The sequence below is a fragment of the Anser cygnoides genome, chromosome 6, assembly GCF_040182565.1.
Source record: "Anser cygnoides isolate HZ-2024a breed goose chromosome 6, Taihu_goose_T2T_genome, whole genome shotgun sequence".
NCBI lineage: Eukaryota > Metazoa > Chordata > Aves > Anseriformes > Anatidae > Anser > Anser cygnoides.
In genome coordinates this window covers 11,170,129-11,184,695 of record NC_089878.1, presented here as the reverse complement: position 1 = coordinate 11,184,695, position 14,567 = coordinate 11,170,129, and the positions used below count along the sequence as shown (strand labels likewise).

Below are 14,567 nucleotides of genomic sequence, written 5' to 3'. Positions count from 1 at the left end.
GTAGCCCACCATCTCCCTCATAAACTTTGAAAATGTGTCTCTGTTTTAGGTTTTTGGGCCATGTTATGCCTGGGACAAAGACATGTCACCTAGGTGCTCTAGGAAAACACAAAAACCAGTTGCGCTTCACGGCATGTCTCCACACCCCACCTGTGCTGGAGTTTCTCTGCAGAAGTGAAAGGAGCAGATAGTTAATACCGAGAGCACCATCTGGTGGGCTGCAGGGCTGGATAACGTGGGCGGTGAGAGCTGGGAGCAGGTTTGGGGCCTCAAAACCACCCAGAAGCGCATCAGGTCAGGGCACCAAGCAGCCATGGCCCACTTGGTCTGGATTCCTACAGCCACTGACTGGCAGCTTCAAGGAGAAGGTGGTGTCACCCCACAGCAGTGATCAGCAAACCCACGAAGCATGGTGTGCTCGAAGAACTGTGTGCCATGTCTTTGTGAAACCCCTCGGAGAAAACTCTAGCTGGGATCATTGCGCTCCAGCCATAAATACCCATCCTTTCATTGAATATGGGTAAAAACCTTAAAATCAGCTATGGTGTGGCAATGAGTTCCATAGGTTTATGCATGCATGTATAGATTCCTCCCCATCTATCCGTATTAAATTGACTAACTTTAGCATTACCACCCTGACAGCTTCATCCAGAGCCCTGTGATATCCTGCCAACAAGGCTCTGCATTGTTCGTGTACTGAACAACAGTTGGAAAAGGTGACCTTCAACAAGCAGATGACCCCGATGCACATCATACAGCACTTTAAAAACCTCAACTTTTTAATAACCCTTCAGCATAACCCCCAATCTCTCAAGTGCTTTGGGGTAGGGGTATCCTCTAAGATGTTTTCAGGCTGTGCCGTGGCTCCAGCACGTTCCCTGCATACGAGGTGCTAGGAAACATGTCTTTATAGGTGTTTGTGCAATTCCATCCACCTGGGGCCTCACCTTGAGCCCCTTCAGCCCCTGGGGGGCTTCGTGCCCTCCTCCCCGTGTTGTCACCACAAAGGGAGCGGGGAGGTCTTGTCCGCTCCTTCCAGCTCCTGCCTCATGTGGGCTTCTTCAGCAGCCAGAGAGGAGGCTGGCAGAGTTTGGGCTGGAGAAATAAGGGGGCTGGGGGAGGTGGAAATGGTTTGCAAATTTATTACATCTTAATGCTCGTCTGCTGAGGGTGGCACTGCCGAGCGGGCACTGTGATTTTCTCCGGGGCTGTGCAGAACAAGGCCGGTGATGCTCTGTAGCACACTTCCCGTGAATTTTTTTGCCATTACTCACTGTGTTTCTACACAGCCATCAAATATTTCATAGAAAAGTCTCAGGCTCCACAGCCTCGAGATCTGCTGTGTCAGCTCAGCCACTTAAATCTGTCAAACGCTTTGTGGGGAGGGGGACGTGGCCACACAGAAGGGCTTCTCTCTGTTTTCCTGGGACTAAAAGAACTGCTGTCTTACATATAAGTCAATATATGCATGCAATGACATGTTTCCAGCCTTTTAGAATCTTCTATACCATTTCTAGCCTTTATATTGCAATATTAATATATTATAATAAATTAAAATAAATATGAATAAAATAATATTATAATATATAATTAATATATTTATACTTCTTATACCATTTACCTGTCATGTTTTATTTTTACCTTCTCTTTTCACAGCTTTCAAGAAAAGAACAAATAATATCATTGATGGAGATCAAAAAGAAATCTTGGGATTACGTGACCCTCATCCTGATTCCTGCAAGGACCTCTGCACTCTATGAGCTCTGGCAGCCCCAAGCTGCAGTTTGGAAATTATGTAGATACACATGCAAATCCTCCCTGGTGAGTAAAACATATGAAACATATAAATAAGTATAACTTATTTATGAGATCAGTGGACGTCAGGTTGTGCACAGCCACTCAACTAAACGTGATGTTCTCCTGGTACACAGTCCCACCTCATTTGACTTAATAACCTGAATTAATCTGGGCATTGCTTGTCCACTAGTAATTTGGTCAACGTGGATTATTCAACAGCAGCTGTGGTCATGGTGCTTTTCCATCAGCTCTCCTGTTTGCGCCTTCGATGCTTACCCTCTGTACGCTCTCCACTCGGTTGAGGCTACATGGGACTGGTTCCCATATTTCCCAGAAGAAAAATCTCATAAGAAAACACAAGAGGTATTCTCATAGCTTTCATAGCTTAGCAGGTGGAAACATGCAAGCGGTGCAGAAAAAAAAAAAAAAAAAGCCAGCTGGGTGGACCCAGCTCTCTTGTCAGTGTCAAAATCTGGTTAGTAGAAACTCCTACTGCTGCTCTTTGTGAGTAAGCACCCCTGAGGGCTCGGCTGCATATAGCAAACACTCAGATAAGCTGCAGACATGACCAGAAACACTTGTCAGCAAGGGCCTGGGGCAGTTTTCCCAAACAGAACATGGATGTGGGCTTTATTTTTTGAGAGGAGGGTCACAGGATGTGTTATATTTTCAAGTCTGTCCCCTCCTGAAAGAGAGGACTTGGCAGAGGCTCATCTGCCCAGTCCTACATACAAACCACCCCTGGGTTTGCTCTCCCGAATATAAGAGAATGAATGGAAGAAACCAGATTTACACTCCACGCTCCTATTACAGCCCTTCTTTCTGTTACATCCTTTTTTTTTCTTTCTTTTTTTTTTTTTTTTTAATTGTGTTTTTTTTTTTTTTCTCATATTATTTCTCAGTTTGTTAGAGACAGGCACAAGAAAATAGATGCTTGGTTAAGACCATTGGCTGATGGATGCCAACCTGTTGCACTCCAGGCAGGCTCTGCCTCCTGCCTGCATGCCTGTGCGATGCCTCCCCAGCGGTTCCTTGCCATTGTCATGGAGGAAACCAGGAGCATAACACCGCTGGGCTGCAGTTTAATGAGCCGAAATAGTAAAAATCTGTCATGCAGATGAGCTTTACCCCATGATGTTTCCCTTCCCCCCCCTTTTCCAAGGGCTCTGAATCGCAGCACCTGCTTACTTCGGCAGCTGTGATTAAAACGGGGAAAGAAAATGATCAGTGAGGCTTGCTTTCTTCTCCCCAAACAATACCGAAAATCTCCTGAAACTGGCATGCTCTGTACAATCTGAATCAAAACCTCGGTGGTAATAAGTGTGCCTTTGGACACTAAGAAGTGTCCTTTGTGTGGGGTTCTCCCTGAATTTTAATAAGCTCAGCTTTCCACAAAGACCCCCAAAAAAAAGAGGAGCGGACACACACACAAAGACAAATTTCGTTAGGCTCCGATCTCCGATGGGCAGCTCCTTTCTGACAAATGTGCTCCTGCAGCTCTCTAAGCCCTTTCAGCCCAGTCATGCCCTGTTGTTTTTGTGTTGTTTTTTCCCACCAAAATACATCTTGTTCCGGGAGGGCACGAGGCACCAGACCGGACACCCGGAGCCAACACCATGTCCTGGCACTAAGCGAAGCGATGCTGACAAGAGGAACGGCAATTTTTTTTTCCTTCCTAAAGGTGCAAAGTTGTTAACGAGGTGTCCCACACGGTAGAAGCCCGGCAAATCCTTTGATTAAAACCAGCCCAAGTGGCAGAGGCTGAATTATTTGTACTCGGTCCCTTTGAGGGATGGCAGTGGCGGGGGCTGGAGAGAGAGGAGAAAAAGATGAGAAATAATTTATTCTGGGCAGTGGCTCGCTGAATTTGGCAGCGTGGTTTAGGCTAATGTCAAGAAATGGGAGGGGGTTGTTAAATGGCACTAGAGCCTGTTTTTTTATAAAGGGAGATGCTGGCAGGAGGAATTGCTTCGAAACACAGCATTTTGAGGAGGTGGTAGGGAGAACCCAACAGGACACCTTTAGCTGGGGCTCCTGGGCTGCGCTGCTCTCTGGCAGGACAGATTTTCTGCCAGGACAGAGGGACATCAGGCTGTTACTGCCCACCTCCTCAGGCTGCCTGAAGGATCCCAAGGATCCACTCTGAAGGCTTTGGCTGCGAGCTCCCATACAGTCTCACCAAGGAGGAAAGGAAGGCTGGGCTTTCCTGCCCTCTGAGCTTTGCATCTCCCCACCTATAAAAGCTCCCAGTCTCTCTGTTTCATTCTCACTTTGCTCACTGGAAAATCAGGTCCATCACATGCATACGGGAATGGCAAAGAAGGCACGAGGACTACCAACACTGAGAATCAAGGCAAAACCAGCACAAATAAATAAATCCTAATGGAAGGAGGAAAACACTCAAACTATCCAGCGCGTTGCCAGAGGAGTTCATGTTTTTGGCTGGCAGCCCTCTGGAGCATTCCTGGCGTAGCTGCTCCAGCCCCAGGTGTATTTTGTTGTTTTGGGTTCTGGGCATTTGGGATGGGAGAGGTAAAACCAGGTCGTGGCTGTCTGTGAGCTTTTGCCACAGGTTTGGGGTCTGGAAGGGTGGTGATGAGTCGGGGCAGCCCAATCTGAGCAGCCCAGTAGTCCTGGGGCAAGACAGGGAGCCTGCAGCCTGCCGGAGGCACTGGCCCGAGGCCATTGATAGGGAATGAGCCCGGAGCCAGTGCTGGGAATGGCCAGCTGTCCGACGGGAGCAGCCGGGAAAAACAAACAGCCCCGATCTTTCTTGCCTTTGAACACCAAGGCCCAAACACGCTTAGTGGGAACGGAGCCCCAGTGAGTGCCGGCAGCTGCCTGCACTTTCATTCGCCCCCCCCCCCGGCTCCTGCTGCACGCCGACAAAAAGCTTTCCTGGGGCTGAATTTGCTGGCGAGGGCAGCAGCGAAGGGCACGCATGCAGGCGGTTGCCTCCGCTCAGCTGGCAGGCAGTAACTCATCCGCCTGCCATCCTGCATCGCTCCTTGGGGCACTTTGGCGGAGCCCCGGGGTCCCCCAGCATGGAGCTGCCTGGCTAAGATCTGTGTGGATAATATGTCATGCCAAGCCTGTCACAGCAGCCCTCTGTAGAGCCCAGCTACCAAAATAAGCAGCCCCTGGGCAGGAGAGGACAGGGGACATCACAGCTCTGGTCCCCCAACAGTGCTGGCATATGTGCTCCCCAGGGTTTGCCAGGAAATGGCCTCCATGCCCTGCAAAAATGAAATTACAGTCTGTCCAGCCCAGGAGAGATTCAAGGTCTTAAAAACGGGAGAAACACCTGGGAGAAACCCCCTGCATGCGGGGGCAGGGTGGCCAAGCACCACTCCAGCCAAGCCCCAATGGAGAAGTGCAGCGAGGCTCTGTCCAACCCTGATTTATTTACATTATTTACATATATAAGAAAAAAATAAAAGCCCAGCCAGGACTGAGATTGCCCTTTCCTTGTAGGATGGCTTCAGAACAGAGGCGTGTTGTCCTGCCCATGAGCCGTGGCTGGCACGGCACGCAGGGGAGCATGGCATTTTGCCCAAATTGAACGTGCAGCCCATTTGTGCCCTCTGGGCCGTGTCCAGAGGATGCACCCGGCAGTTTGGTGGGAGGGGAATGCAGCTGCAGCCCTGCGAGGTCTTCCCAGAGGAAACTTTTTGGCCATATAGAGAAAAATTGAGGAAAAGTCTAGTAACTTCAAGTATTTCGGAGTGGGAACTTATTTTGGAGTTTCATTGGTGCAGTAAATATTTGGTCACCTAAGAGATTTCCTGCACATCATTTGTCTTTTAATTGAGCGTTTTGGCTTCGTGCTGTAGCTCTTAGTGCATGCAGATAGTTTTCCATTCCAGATCAAAAAGGAAAAAACCGGCCATGCACCCTTGTGTTTCATGCCTGCTTACAGGTGGGCTTTTGCACAAATGAAATAAATCAGGGGCTGCAGCGAGTGGGGAGGTCTTAAAGGTTTGCTGTAGACTCCTTTTAGTGTGCTCACATGTCGAAAGTGCCACCCAACTGCTAGCAGAAATCTTGCCTCATCCAGTATAAAATCCCTTAATGGCTGCACGCAGCGCAAAGAAAACAGCAAATGCTCTCTAGTGATCTTTGGGTGAGCAGTCCTGCTTCAGACAGAGGGCCCGCAGAAGGACTTTTCCACTTGAAAGCTCGTCTGGTTATTTTACCCAGTGACATCCTTTGGGCTAAGGGAAGACGGACCTTGCTCTGCAAAGGCTCAGCTATCCAGGCTGCAATAACACTGCTCTACGCGTAACAGATAACAAGGGCTTCTAAGGCAATGAGTTTGAATGCATTTGAAAAGTTGCCCATCGCTTACAAAAACAAAACTTGAGTCAAAAAGGGGAGGAAAGTTTTCAGATGCCTTCTTTACCTCCCTCCGTGTGACAGCACAGGCTCCTCTGTGCTGTACATGGCAATAGCAAGTCCATAAAATGCACATTAGGCAGAGATATTTTGGGAGGAAAATCCCAGCACCAAACATCTGCTCCTCGGTTTCCCGTGGCCAAAAAGTATAGGTCAGGCTTAGCTGGAGTCAAAGTGCTTTTTACATCCTGCTCCTCCAAGTGGCTCTGTGCAAGTTCAGTGTTGAGCAAGGGGAGAGTATGTGCTCTTCAAATTAAACACACGCACCAGCATCAGTGCACGGGGTTTGAGTTAAAGCAAATGACGGGGTCTGGACCGGACCTCTCTCAAAAAGCTAATAAGCTTCTGCCCTGATGGCTGCCTTTGTGTTTAATGTGAAGACAATGTGCAGAAATGGCCCTTGACAGTGCACAGTTGGTACCTGTTGCTCTCTCCGCAGCAAAGCAATCTAAAACTAACTACCTGTCCCTCCCCAGCTACCAGGCTCCGTTTTAATGGAGCCTCTGTGGGGAGGTCAAAGACTCCCCGTAGGGGAGATTATTACCGAATAAATCAGAGCAGCTCCAAGCGAGCGGCTTTTTTCCATTAGAGATCAGATATCACCAGCTCCATCCTGCTTTGCATGCTAGGGTAAGGGGAAGCTGCAGCAAAACATGTGTTTGCTATGCAAAACGGTGGTGGATGCGGCATTCAAAAAAAAAAAAAGATTTTCGGCCACGTGGAAGGTGGAAGTGAATAATTTGGTGGGTTTGATTTAATGATTTAGTGGGTTTGATTTTTAGAATGCTTTAAATGGGCACTGGATGTAAACATCTCTAAACTTCTCTTCCCTCTGCCCCATTGCAAATTGTCTATAAAGCAATCATCCACGTGCTCATCTTTGGGAAAGGTTTATGAGAACATATTGCAGCCTTGTCTTTGCTTGTGAGCAGTTCCCTGCAGGTCTGAGCCATGTCCCTCCTTCCCCCATCCTCCCCAGGAAATACAAGGGGTAAAAAGAAATAAAAACGCCTTGGTCCTCTGGAAAAGTCAAGGCTAGCCCAGCTTCGTGGGCTCCGAGAGCTCCAGTTCTGGGAAAAATGAGGCAGGTTCAAGGATGCTGGGCACAGAAGATGAGTAAACTGGAAGAACAATAAAAGTGAGGGAACGGAGCGAAGGGCAAACAGAGCAAAACCGTGTGTAATGCTTCCCTGAATCATCTGGGCCCGAAAGGCTTCTAAATATAACAAATACTGAAAACTTTAATCCTGTCCAGTATAAACAACAACAAAGAGAATTTTTTTTTTCCTGCCTGGCAGAGAAATAGGAAAAAATTCCATTCGGATCCCACAGGCAAATTAAGGACAGGACGAAATCCTGCCCCACGCGGTGGCATGGCCCTTCATAACCCCTTGGGCTGCTCGGGGCGATGGCTCAGCTTCCCGGCTCATGCTGGGAATATCCCAGCATCTGCAGAGCTGCTCCTGCTGGAAGGAGCACGCAGCAGAGCCCACCCTATATCTTCAGCAAACCCTTTTAAGGCTGTGTCCCAAGCCAGGGATTTTGCCTTACCGAAGGAGCACGGGGCCGAGGAAATTTCCAGGGGTAACATCTGGCCGCTCAGAGCAGCTGCAATATTTTTAACTGCGTGTGGTTGTCCATGAGAACTGGAGAGATCCTGCCCCAAGCAGTGTCAGCTCGGAGTTATAATAAGGTTTTTTTTCCTGTGTGAATGGGAAACACAACTCGAGCAAAGGGGATGGTGGTGTGTGGCCCAGGGTGGGGTGAAGCACTGCTGAAACCATGGAGGGGATGAGGCATTGAGCAGCTGAGTCCCAAAATCTCTGTTTTGGGGCCGGGTTCTGTGACCCCGATCAATAATGAGATGTAAGTCCTCCTTGTGCAGTGGGTGGCATTAGGTACCAGCATGAAACACATTGTGCTTCTGCAGGGGGACACCTTGTCCTGCAAGGGGACACGTTGTCCACTTGGGACATGTTATCCACCTCGTGGTGAAGGCAGAGAAGAGGTCTGACCTGCAGGGAGGAATTCAGTATGCGGGTAACCCGCTGTAAAGGTTAAACACCGCACACTGTGTGCTTAATAAAGAGCTCCCTTGATAGAGGCAGTGCTTAAAAATGAATTGGATTCGATTGCAAAAGCCCTAATGCGATACAGAAGAATTCTGGGAGTGGAGGAGCAGCTCCTTAGCTGGTAAAAACTGCCACGGCCCTGTTGATAGGGGTGGAATAATAAGGGGTTACACCAGAAAACTAAGGCAGAAGGTATGTGAAAGAGGCAGCAGCCAGCAGAAGCTGGTGACCTGCTGTGGACTCAGCTGGGTAAAGAAATCCCTGAAAAATGAATGCAGGAATTTAAGGGTCTTTTCGTGTCATCTATTTTTGATATCCCAGAGCCGACGGTGGGAACGCTACCTTGATATTTCCGGACTATCTGGACCGGGGAGGGGAGCGTTAGGAACAGCTGAGCTGCTGCTGTAAAACACAAAACATTGCAAATAAATCATGTTTGCAATAGTGCAGATGTTGGCGTGTTAATAGCATTGAAAGAAATTTACAATGCACGTAAACTCCTCATTCCAGCATGATGAATTCAGGCCTGGAATAAACTACCAGGTAGGGATAAACAGCCAAATGTAGGCTGCTGTGCCTACAGCAGTGCTTTGCTGTGCAATGCACTGTTAGGCTGTGGGTTTGTCCTGAATTGCAGCAGGCTGCTCATATGAAGTGCATTTGGCACCTTCGTAGGAGAGAAATTCCCCCAGAGCAAGACATGGCAGCAAGCTCCTGGGAATCAGACAGAAACCTCCATGGAGGAGTGGTGTAAGTCAGCTTGGACCTGCAAAGGAGGAGCCTCCTCACCTCTGGGTCCAACACGGCTGGTGATATTTGGCAGTGAGCATTTGCAGTGCCACAGATTTTGGAGGACAAGTGAGCAGTAGATGGATAGCAGTGTTTTGTTTTGTTTTTTCTTTTTTTCCCAAAAAATATCTGGCCAAGACACTATCTAAGCTATAAAGGATAAACAGTGTTAACAAAACAATGGATAAACAAAGGATGTCAATATGACCTGATTTCTATCAGTATTTGCCAGCATTTAGTCCGCTCCCTGCCATGTGGCGTGGTTTCCTGTTTATACATGGCTTGTAGAGGAGATAGTCACAACAAAAACCATAGCGGTGGATGTCTATAATTTATCTCATTCCTAGAGCTAAAGCCAGCCCCCTTTGCTACAGACACAGTGGGGTGGTTGGGTTGGGCAGCCACCCATGATCAGGTATTGGACTTGTCTCTTGTAGCTGTGTCTTTTTAGGGTCTGAAATAATTCAGTTAATCCAAACAAGGGAGAAAATGTCATTTGCTGACAAGAAAAAAAAACACAGGAAATTATTTCTCTGTAATTTTTGTAGCTTCTTGTTTGACATCTGATGACAAGCATCTCTGGAGTCAATCTCGGGAACATATGTACAGAGCTGTTTGAGGAGAACTTCTGCCTTATCGCCTGTAATAATTTATACTCCCAAGGCTGCTTATCTTGTGCTGACTGGTGGGACCCCTACGTGCACGCTGAGCTTCTGTAATTAACCTTCTTCCAGAAGACAGATATTTTCAGTGCCTCCTGTGGTGCTCTTGACAAGAGACATCTCGATCCGTCAGTCATCACGTCCCCAGCACGGCAGAGGGAATCTGCACAGGCCTTCACATTTCCCTGCAGAAAGAACATGAAAAACTTGTGTAGTTTTGGTGTGGGTGACCTAAAAGAAAGAAGGAAGTCCCTGTGGGATTATGGTGATGCAAGGCAGGGGCGCAAGGCCTCTCGAAAACTCCCAGCCCTGGTCTGTGCTGCTCCCGAAATGTTGGCAGGACTTGTGGGGATGACCATCATGGGGTGCTGTTGGTTTTAAAAGATAAAGCCATATACTCATAGGATCATTAGGCTGGAAAAGACCTCCAAGATCATCAAGTCCTGCCTCTCAGAGCAATCAAATTAGTCGTCTACAGATGCGGATGACCATAAAACCAGGGCGAGTGTATATCTGATGATTCCCCCCTGCTATTCTTCCTGGGCTGGATGCAATTACTCTATATTTAGTCCTCATCGCATGAACCTGTGCAGACCTCACAGTGTGACCACCATGCTCTGGCAGTGTTCAGTGAGGAGGGACGCCCTGGGATGTGGGGAGCAGAGGTTCCCCAGACCCTTCTCAGCTCTGCGTTGGGTCCGTCTGCACATGGGCTGTGCAATCCTTCCCATCCACATGATCCCAGCTCAGGAAATGCCAGGAGAGAGTTACTTGGTTACATCTTCTCCTTTTGGCTTTTACTGTCTAGAAAGGGAATGAAAAAGGTATAACGAACCACAGATATCACAGCAGCGAAACTTGCTTTAGAACACGAAAAGAGATGCTGTTATGTGGGTCCCTTTCTTGAAAATCAAGTACACCTGACTCCTGGTCCCACCCTGGAGTCCCAAAACACTGCCATCTTCATGTTCACGGTGGGAGCCAAGCATGAAATCGAGCTTCAGACTAGAACTGCCACACGGTTTGGCAATGCTCTCACTGGATGAAAGAAGAGCAAAATTAGAAAAGATTATTTATTTATTTATTTATTAACCTTAAATGTTGAGCTATGTGGTGAGAGCTGCTGTTATTGCCTTACATATTCCATGCTTTGTTTACCTTTGTGTCACTCTAGCGAGCATTTTGAATCTATTTTAGTGGCATATAAAGCATTTCCTGTTTGTTCCTATTTTAATGGACTTGATGAGAATTCCCATATAAAGAAGAGGCTTCAAAATAGAGGGTTTATCTTGCTGTTTCCAGGGAGGTGAAATGTTTCTGTTTTCCAAGGTACCCCGAGATGATGCTGTGCACTTATCCACAGAAGCATCCACTTGGAGAAAGGCGGTGGCCAGGTACGGACACAGGCTGGATGATGTTTTTTTCTGCTGAGATATCTGTTGAACACAAGCAGACCAACGTTACCCCTGCCAAGTGGCTTTAAGGTGGTATCATCAATCTATACCAAAAACTATTAACATTGGGGCACTGCAAGACATAGCTTCGACAGGATCATTTGTGAAAGTCTAAATCAGGAGACAAAAAGGCAGTAGAGCTGTCAAGCCACCACCAGTCCATTTCTTCCTCAACAAGAGCCAGGGTTATGGCTTGAATAATGGATTATTTTATATATTACAGAAAGCCCTGGAAAAAAGAGAACACCAAGAACATCATCATCTTGGAGGGCTTCCTTGAGAGAAGACCCATATCGGGAGGAAGCAGGGAAGATGGACAGACGGACATCCCTTCCTTAAGGAATGGGGTAAAAAACAGAAGGAAAGGCTGGCGCAATGCTCAGGAGGGATTATCCACCCGGCCGAGGCCAGATGCAGTCGTGGGGGCAAGGCTAAAGCCGGAGCTTTTAGCTCTGACCGAATCTTGGGCTGGGATCCTTGCAACAGCAAGTTCAAAGGTCGGTCTTTTGTTTGGCGTGCGCTGCGTTAATTTGTCAAGTTTTATCTCTCCCTGCTACCCGAGCAGCTGCAGCGTGTGTAAAATGCTCCCGGGTCCGCCAGCCTTCAGCTGGAAAGCAACAAAAGCGGGGGCCTGCAGCCTTTTTCATGTAAATGCTTGTTAGCGGCGTAATTGTCTCGCGAACCCAACCGAAGGCACTTAAATGGCTTTAAAGGGTCGCAGTTAGGTGCTTTTGACAGCCGCCGTGACAGCTCCAGTCCTACCGAGCTTGTCCTGGCATCCGTGTGCTCGTCACAATGGTTTTACTATCAAATTGAGCCTTTTTAATTGCTTAACATCAGCTAATAGACACTTAAGATGAAGTAATTTCCTTTTTATTTTCCTACCCGGGCTCTGCTGATCAATGTTGGATGAGATCACCTGCATTTTATTTGGGGGTCAATGGAAAAAATGGCAACGTCCACCTCGGGCTTTTTTTTTTTTCCCTTTCCCTTTGAACGGGGTGGGATTTCTGCAGAACAATTAACATTCATTTGCTAAGTGTTTTTGCAAGCATGTTTACAAGAAATGCAAATACCCCAGGACTATGGTGTTTTTGTTTTCTAGGGTTCACCTAAAATGAGGCCCTGATGCTGTGGAGGCTTTATGTATGCCTTTAGCTCTCTGCTCATGGTGAAACTATGTGGATGGCTGTGTGCATGAAGCTGTACATTTCTGCAAGTCTCGGCGCTGAGATGCAGGGATCTTCAGCTTTCTAAAAAAGCTCTTGTATCACAGCTTAAAAATAGAGGCTGTTTAGACCTCTCAGGGTGTCATGGAAGGGAATTTTGGTGTAGTGCAGCCGTCCCAGCGGATAAAGTGAGTCTCTGATGTCAGTCTCCCACTAAGATAACCCAAAGGCACTGACGCCTCCAGGACAGTATTGTTTCACAGCAAACCGTCTGCTCACAGAGCAAACACGATAGTGGGGTGTTAATTTATGAAGTGGTGGCCGAGTTCCCGACCAGAAGCAGCAGAGACATTTTGCATTTGAAACATGACGGTCTGCCCGAGCTCCGTAGGGTTCAGCCTTTACCATGTTTCAGGATCTGCCCTTCCCACATGTATCTGGAGTTCTCAAACCCAGTGAGAGTCACCAGGAGATGTGGGGACATCAGATGGGTTCCTCTCGCCTCTCTCCAAATGCCTGGTTTTTGTTTAGCTTGTAGGCACAGAGCACCAGCGAGACAACTCTCCTCCCTCTGTTGGCTTTGCATGAAGTTGGCCAACACATCCAGGAGGGCTTATGGGAGGACAGGCAAATGAACATAAGCTTTCCCTCAGAAACGAAGCTAAAAATGCATTTACTCCTTTCAAAACCAATTAATGGACTTCAAAGACTAAAACCGGTGGATGGCTTGGGCTGTGGAAAATATTGGGATATGATGGTGAGAAGGGATAAATTTAGCAGGATGGGACAAACCAACCTGAAGACCCCATCCCACATCACAAAAATAGCCCCTTGAGGGCATTCACTTGGAAAGTCTTTGCTTAATTGCAGCCTAATTGCTGTTGTGGGTCCAGTTCTCATGCCTTTTGAAGATGTCTTGAGACTAGCCAGTGGAAAACTGCTCTTAAACATGTTTTTTTAAGATATCGGGCCAAGCCAAATGAAATATGCCAGGGAGTCATGGAAATGATTGGAGCCTATCAAGATGCAGGGACAAGGAAACTCATATCTTTTTCCCTCAAGTGGGGAGAATTAACTGCATGTGAACAGGGATGTTGAGAGTCCTGGAAATAGTCACGGGGATGGCAGCACCAAACACAGGCACGGTTTAAGCCTTGGCCTTTTTCACTTCATACCTCGGAGCAAAGAAACTTCTGCTTGCAAGATGATGCCCCCATGATCACCCAAATCCCCATCCAGGGCTGAAGATGCTGCAGCCACCACGGGCATGGCAGCAGGTCGGGCTTCAGCAGAGGTGCATTAATAAAATCACCCTTGTTCAAGGTTACGGTGCGAGTTGATTGCTTCTGATTAGGGATTTGTATTCAGTTGTGACATCCTGCAATTTTTATTGCCTTTACGGTAATAATTGCAAATAATAAAATGACAAATTATTGTAATTAAATTTTAATTAATTACAAATCCATTACTTTTAAGTTTATTCATGGTAGAGACAATGATACTGACAACAATTCATTAAAGCACTTGATATGTAAATTGTGAAGTAAAGCATTAATATCAGGCAGCTCATGTATTCACTTTCTGCTATGCAGCAGAGAATTTGTACAAGGAAAGGCACTTCTCCTGGATCATTTTAGCAGTTTGCTTGAAGGAGAAGAAAAACACCAGGTACTCTCGAGCTGAAATTATTCCCAAAGTCAGGTTCTGCATCCTCTAAAGCAAAACACCGAGCAAGTGAAAAGGGAGAGTGCTGCCTGCTGCTGTGCAGGGCTGATCATTTTAACAGCCTTGTGGGGACGTGGCAGTCCTACCGTGGGATGAGACTTTATAAAAACGTTGCTGCTGGCCAGGTTTCCTGGTCACAGCATTGGCAGGGCAGCTGTTTGGGCTTCTTCTCTGAGAAGTGCACAAAAACAGACCTGGATTCATCAGCAAGCAACACCAAACAAGGTTTTTTGGAGGGACGTGTCTCTGCCCAGCATCCTTCCCCTGAGATGCTCTTCTGCCAGGGCAAATCTCCTCTCCACACGTATTTTTTTCTAACTTTGGCCATCTAATGAAGGAAGAAGCTCTTCTGTTAAGGGGGAAGACAGGAATAAAGGGGAGACGTGATCAGACAGCAAGGCACCTCCCGCTCGGACAAGGAGAGCCTAAAGCAGGGAGGCACACCCAAGGTTAATAACACGCTGCTCCACCAGCTTCTATCTAATCTTGGAAAATGTCCTGTGC

General features: G+C 47.4%; 1 long non-coding RNA gene across 1 annotated transcript; it reads left to right on the top strand.

Annotated features, from left to right (window-relative positions):
- The first annotated feature begins 1,662 nt into the window (after positions 1-1,662).
- LOC136791151 (uncharacterized) lies at positions 1,663-11,808 on the top strand. Its single transcript, XR_010832539.1, has 3 exons — positions 1,663-1,821; positions 11,045-11,109; positions 11,393-11,808. It is a non-coding gene; the product is annotated as an uncharacterized lncRNA (long non-coding RNA).
- Positions 11,809-14,567: the final 2,759 nt, after the last annotated feature.